This window comes from Acomys russatus, chromosome 12, assembly GCF_903995435.1.
Source record: "Acomys russatus chromosome 12, mAcoRus1.1, whole genome shotgun sequence".
NCBI classification, from domain to species: domain Eukaryota; kingdom Metazoa; phylum Chordata; class Mammalia; order Rodentia; family Muridae; genus Acomys; species Acomys russatus.
This window is the reverse complement of record NC_067148.1, coordinates 41,479,551-41,486,525: the sequence shown is the minus strand read 5'-3', so window position 1 is coordinate 41,486,525 and position 6,975 is coordinate 41,479,551. Positions and strand designations below refer to the sequence as shown.

At 50.0% G+C, this 6,975-nt stretch overlaps 1 long non-coding RNA gene across 1 annotated transcript in view; it reads right to left on the bottom strand.

Annotated features, from left to right (window-relative positions):
• Positions 1-2,693: 2,693 nt before the first annotated feature.
• The window catches only part of LOC127196536 (uncharacterized), a 54,493-nt gene continuing 50,211 nt past the window's right edge, over positions 2,694-6,975 (bottom strand). Inside the window, exon 3 of the long non-coding RNA XR_007831488.1 lies at positions 2,694-2,805. This is a non-coding gene — a long non-coding RNA (uncharacterized LOC127196536). The remainder of the gene's footprint in view (positions 2,806-6,975) is intronic.

The following is a 6,975-nucleotide window of genomic DNA, read 5'->3' as shown; positions in this document are numbered from 1 at the left end:
TATCCACTGAGGGCAAGTAGGGTTTACTGGACGTATAGTTCTAGGAGATATATACTGTCTCAGGGACAAAAACACCATGACAAAAAAGCAAGTCAGAGAGGAAAGGTTTTATATGGCTTACACTTTTATATTGCTGTTGGTTGTTGCAGGAAGTCAGGACAGGAACTCAAACAGGACAGGAACCTGGAGACAGGAGCTGATGCAGAGGCCATTGAGGGGTGCTGCTTACTGGCTTGCTCCCCATAGCTTGCTCAGCCTGCTTCCTTATAGAACCCAGGACCACCAGCCAGGGATAGCACCATCCAAAATGGCCTGGGCCTTCCCTCATTGATCCTAATTGAGAAAATGACCCACAGCTGGATCTCATGGAGGCATATCCTCAGCTGAGGCCCCTTCTCTGATGACGCTAGCTTGTGTCAAGTTGACACACAAAACCAGCCAGTGCCCATACCACCATGGAGGAAAAAGTATGGCAGCAGGAGCTTGGAGTGGGTGGTCACATTGTGTTGGCACTCAGGACAGTGCAGACGGGAAGTGGCTTGCCCACTGTGACCCACTTCCTCCAGAAAGGCTCCACTTCCTAAAAGGTTCTACAACCTTCCAAAACAGTGTCACCAGCTGGCAACCAGGTGCTCAAACACACAAGCCTGTGGGAGATACTCTGCTTTCAAACCACAACAGGATCCAGCCTGAACCACCCCTGGTCTCTGCCAAATGCCTTGCCCTTTGTGGGCAAAGGAGAGTATGGATGCGGCAGTGCCGAGACCAGATCAGCAGGGACCTCCTCCGTGGTGAGAAAGGAGAGGACGGTGTGAGCAGGTTTCTGGCTCTGCTTGTGACTCCGGGTCCCCCATGACATCTCACAACATGGATCTGGGGAAGAGAAAGGGCAGATATTTGATGCTCAAGCCTGGCTTTTGTCAACCTCCAGTGAGCCCCTCCCAGACTGGCTGGTGAGCTGGCAAGAAAGGAAAGGGCTTTTGAACCAAGAGCACAATCCGAGGCTTCAATGTTGAAACTCACAAAAATTCTTTCCTATCTGGTAATCCCCTCCTCCGGCCTCCCTGCTCCCTGCATTCTGTCCTAAAACAAACAAAACAAAACAAAAACACACATTTCAGGAAAACAACACATGAGACGACACCAGGGAAGGAAGGAACTCAGTTGGCACACCAGTAAAGTTAGAACCACAAGTATAGGACAAGTTTAGGGCAGAGACCAGACAGGCAAGGTATAGTCTCCCCATGGGGCAGTTCTGCCTTGCAGGCGTCAGGCCCAGCCCCCTGCCTGGGCTCTGTGGTCACTCCAGGCTCTTTCAATAATCCAGCACATGATAACAGGGCCTGTTTAAAGCGGCTTATCCAAATGTTTATTTTACAAGGTACTTTCTGGTCAAATCTTAGCTGCATGACTTTGATACCAAGTTGACCCTTTTCACTCCTCACTCAGAGCACCCAGGGAAGCAGCAGCATCGCGTGAAGCGGCTGCAAATGCGGAGCGTCTGCCAAATGAAACCTTCGTTATCACCCACTTCTGAGTCTCGTCTGCCAGATGCGGCCATCTGTCTTACATGGTATCTGTCCACTAGCTGTCAATGGCGGCAGCATGCTCACTCCAGAGAGAGCAGGACTCTGTGTTCCTCATAATCAGGAACAGGCACGGAGGTGAGCCAGCAGGCTTCAGACTCAGTCACCATGACTCCAGTCCTGATGAGCAGCTCTGGGGCCTGGTGGACTTAGCAACTGTTAACACTGTCAACTAAATGATGGAACAGTTGTCTGTGCAGAGCTGAGACCTGAGTCCTGATGCAGACAGCCAAGCACTGCAGGATGCCTAATTAGGTCCTCAGACGGCTGAAAATCAGTTCCCCAGACCTAGCTTTCCACAGAGGAAGTGCAGAGACATGTATGAATCTGTCCTTCCACTAACTGAGGTGGAATTTTACCAGTATCTTACAAAAGTAGGTGGGTTTTGTTTTGTTTTCTTCTTTCTTCCCTCCTCTTCCTTTCTCTCCCTTCTTCCCTGCTTCTTCCTTGCTGCTTGCCTTCCTATTTCCCTTTCTTTCTGCACTGGGGATTGAACCTAAGACCTTGTTCAAGGTATAAAAATATTCTACCCTTTGAACTATATCTCCAACCCTTGTATTTTGAGACTGGATCTCACTGTGCATTTTGGGATGGTCTTGAATTCATTATGAAGCTCAGGCTGACCTTGAACTTGTCATCTTCCTGCTGTAGCCTCCACAGTGCTGGACACACACACACACACACACACACACACACACACACACACACACACACACACACACGCCATGACCTGCCTCCTTCCCTTCTGCCCTGGCTAAAGTAATATGTACTTTCAGAAGGCTCCTGTACCTATTAGGTAATTTGAAATGATGCGTGATTTTCCCCCACATGCTGCCAGTCTCCGAGAGTGTACCCAATAAGTCTGACATGTACTATGTGTCAGGCAGATGTGGCCTGGGTGAGCTTGCTATCCACCAGAGTCTCCGCTGCTGCCCCACCCCAGCCACAGGCTCTCTGTCTCATTCACTCATGGACCAGCCTTCTGAAGCTCTCCTGTGCAACGGGAAACCTGGTCATTCCATTCCAGTGACTCCTCATGGGATGGGATCTGAGGCTTTGGATGGTCTATATCAAATTCCTGGGTGATGGTGATGAGGCTCAGCTGTGCCCATTATAGCAGCAGAGTGTAGGGCAACTGTTCTCTATGCATGTTTCCAAGCATGCAGCTCTGATAAAGAGAAACACAGTGGAAGCACTGACTCCCAGCTCTTCCTCAAACCTAGTAAGAGGGGAACAAAAAGGTGACACCCAACAGACTGTGCCTTTGTGTCTCTGGTGATCCAGCTGTGGCAGCTCAACATCTGGTTATGAAAGCATTTAATGTGGCTGGAATAGGGAGTGGCGTCAGTCTGTGAAGAACAGGAAGGTCCCAGGCAGGCAGAAAATCACCCTGAAAGGTGCCAGGAAGAAAAGAAAGCAGAAGGTGGCTGCAGACATCTGGGTGGAATGGAGGCTGAACACAGCCCAGAAGGCCCTTGGCGTCACTGTCTCCAGGCACCCGCTCTCTCCCACTGACGCTTCTTGGGAGAGACATTTTCCTTCCCACTGGGCAGTCACTAACAACAACACAAAGACAGGATTTTGCAAAGAAACTGGGTGTAGTGTGGCACACCTTTAATCCCAGCACTTGTGAGGCAGAGACGGCCTGTGAATTCAAGGTCAGCCTGGTCTACATAGTGAGTTCTGGGATGGCCAGAGCTGCGTAATGAGAGCCTGTCTTGAAGCAAAACCAACCAACCAACCAACCAACTAACCAACCAACCAACCAACCAACCAAATAAACAAACAAGAAATTATTTTGCAAGTATCCTGGCAAAGCCCCCATTCATGATGAGACCAGTTTACTGTGCTGAAGGAAAAGTTGGGGACATCAAGAGGTTTTGAGGAACTTGAGCTGTCCCAGCAGGGGTACAGCATCCTGTGCACACTCCTGAGGAACTGAGGCAAAGATGATGAGGGAGGCAGGAGAAGACAGGAAGGAGAACTGTCACAGGGCAGACAGTGTCAGGAGCTTTCTTAGGGCTGAGCTCAATGTCCACTGCTTGAGAGGACAGAGGGCCGTCTCACCACACTTTGTGTCCTCACAGGGCCACATCTTTTATCTGTTTCTTACCCAAGGTGCTCAGTCATGGAGGATGTGTGTATGTAAACCTAGGGCCTGGGGAAAGAGCAGGGGCAGCCAGAGAGGGGAGCTGAAGGTGTTTCAACTTTGTTTTTAAAGTATATGCATACCTGTCTGCTTTTATATAACCAATGGTGCGGTTTGCTGGGAGAATGCAAAGTCCCAGGATTCCAGGGGTGCTTCCGGGAACAGAGCACCCTTCTTTGAGGAGCCCGGCATGACTTTAGGAGCTTGCTGTTGCCTAAGTAGGCGAGATTCTCATTGTTTTACAGACCTATGTGCACTCCACGGTGAGCAAGCATGGTATTGGCATTCTGTGAGGCTTGGCGTCCTTTTGCTTGAGGCTGTGCCTGGCACCCCATTTTAACTGGCATGTCTAACAAGTTCTATCCCAGAGTTCCCTCACAACCCTAGTGTGGCCCAGGCCAACTGGAGGGTAGGCACAGCAGGAGGCATTAGGGACTGGCTCATCCCTGAGGGCTGTGGTCTTGGAAGGGGGAAATCTATCTCTTGGACTTGAACAAGTAGACCCTTAGCCAGTTGGCTGACACCACCACCCCCATGCCTGTCCTGAAGACCTTTGCCCTTTGCCTAACTTTGAATCCAATTCAGGACAGGCCCCATCTGCACAACCAGGGAGTTGTGGAGAGTGATGATGCGGAATTGGTAGTGAGCACCCTAGCCAACATGAATCCTTAGGAAATGTGCATGCTTGAGAGGGGCAGGGAGGAGGAGTGGGCAGGCCCTCTTCATCCTTGGGGAGAGGACACGGTGGCTGACAGTGGAGCGATCTCAAGCACTCCAACAACCACGTCTCCACTTTCCGAAGGCCTTGTGTCAACATGTGCATCCTGCAGGGGAAAGTGCCTCATCCTGCACCCCCATGTTTGATAGGGCTGCACAGCTTCCCAGGGTGTGGAAACTCTTCTCCCAGCTGTGAATGTTGCGTAACATCTGTTGACCTCTTCTGAGAGTAAACACCCATCAATGCTGGCTGGGCCTCCTCCAAGGGAGGTAGCCACCCAGCTATGTCATCCACTTAACCCTCCAAGCCCCAGAACATGTGCTGTCTGAACTATATTAGGCTCTCTAGGCAGACACATTAATATGTCCCAAATGGAGTATGCCTGCCTCCCACCCTGGCACCCCTTCATATGCCTGTCCAAATTCTCACTTTGTTTCAGAAACAACCTACAGATGTCTCCCCCAAACGTGTGCTTTTCAACCCAACTATGGTGTGGTCAATAGGTGATAAAGGATGGCGTCAATGATGCCTAGGAGCACTTGTGGGAGGGTGCGAGGCTAAGGAAATGTGGGGAGTGGACTGCAGTCCAGTACACAGGGGCAGGGAAAGACAAGGAGTGTGCAAGGGCCGAGGGCCATCAGAGCAAAGGCTGTGCCAGAATGGGCCTCACCCAAGCCACAGCTGCTGGTGGAAACTGGGGAAGTGCATCGTGATAACACAGGGGACGTCAGTAACATGGCCCTAGAGCAATGGCTCTCAGCCTTCCTAATGCTGAGACTCATTAATACAAGTCCTCGTGGTATGGTGACCCCCCCCAACCATAAAATTATTTTTGTTGCTACTTCATAACTGTAATTTTGCTACTGTTATAAATTGTAATGTAGGGGGCTGGAGAGATGGCTCAGAGGTTAAGAGCACTGGCTGCTCTTCCAAAGGTCCTGAGTTCAATTCCCAGCAACCACATGGTGGCTCACAGCCATCTATAATGTGATCAGATGCCCTCTTCTGGCCTACAGGTATACATGCAGGCAGAACACTGTATACTTAATAATAAATAAATATTAAAAAATAAATTGTAATGTAAATACCTTATACTCCCAATGAGTGGAGGTGACCCAATGCACAGGTTAAGAATCACTGCTCTGGACCCAGGGTGATGCTTCTCACGGTGCACTCCATTCTGCAGGAGGGAAAGAAGTATCAAGGTCACAGGCCAGGCCAAAGTCTCAGAAAAAAATCCTATCCCAGCACCCCCAGGGGCACCCAGAAAAGGAGAAGTGACATGTGACCCTAATGAGTCCAAGGCTTCAAGATGGAGACACGGCCAAGGGCCTCAGCTGGGCTTACACTAAGGCCTTCTGTGCTGAGGAAGGCCCAGCTTAACCTGCAAATGGCACCATGGGGACAGGTCACCTGGATTCTTGGAGTGCCTATGCCCTGGTAGTTCCCTCAAGCCTTCCCAACTGTCCTGCTTTCAGCAAATGCAGAACCATATATGACACGTGGCACTTTTTAAAAATTAATTTTATTAAAACAATTATTTTTTGAGACGGGGTCTCACTTTGTAGTCCTGTCTGGCTTGGAGCTCTTTATGGAAGCCATTCTGACCTCAAATTGGAAGAGATCTGCCTGCCTTTGCCTCCTGAGTGCTGGGACTAAGGGTGTGTGCCACCAAGCCCAGCAACATGTGGGATTTCTGTGCAAAATTGGAGCCAGCAACAGGGAAGGGCACTTCTGACTGCATGGCCCATCACAAGGCTGAGATTAAGTCTTCGCCTTCTATGCCTCAGCATATTCTGAGGTTCAAACCCACCGCCTCAGAATGACTCAGAATGAGTCTTTGCAGAAGCAAAACAAAGCAAGGCCCTTGGGTGAGCCCAAATCCAATATCGCCTGTGTGTTTATTTACACTAGGAAGGAAGTAGAACACAGACAGTAGAAGATGGTCACATGAGGGAAAAGGAGACTGTCTTCCAGACCTCTCCCTGCCCGCCACACCTTGTTGTAGAAATCTCTAGAAGTATGAGAAAATAAATATTTGCTGTCTAAGTCACCCTGTACCACTGCCCTTTGTTAGGGCACTAGTAAGTGGGTGGTCTTCATTCGGCCACTTGAGGACAGAGAGGCACCATGAGCCTCCTCAGAGGTCAACATTTTGGGGTGTGAAAATGTATCCTTTTTGGGGGACCCACTTCCAGAGGCTTGAGTAAATTAGCTTACACACCACAGCCCACCATCAGAGAGCCAAGCAGGAGCTCAAGGAAGAAATCTGGAGGCAGGAGATGATGCAGAGGCCATGGAGGGGTGCTACGGACCTGCAACCTCAGGGGACATGAGGGAAAGGAGTCTCCTGCATGTACCCCAAGAGAGCAGGTGTGAGGTCCCTAGTGTCCAGTCCTCTCCTGCCCCCATGTTATAAGGCAGGCAGAATTCCACCTGGGCAATCTGCAACCGACGATCTTTGTCTTATGAGTACAGAGGGAGCCACTTATTGCTTGTTTATAGGAAATAATCAGATAACA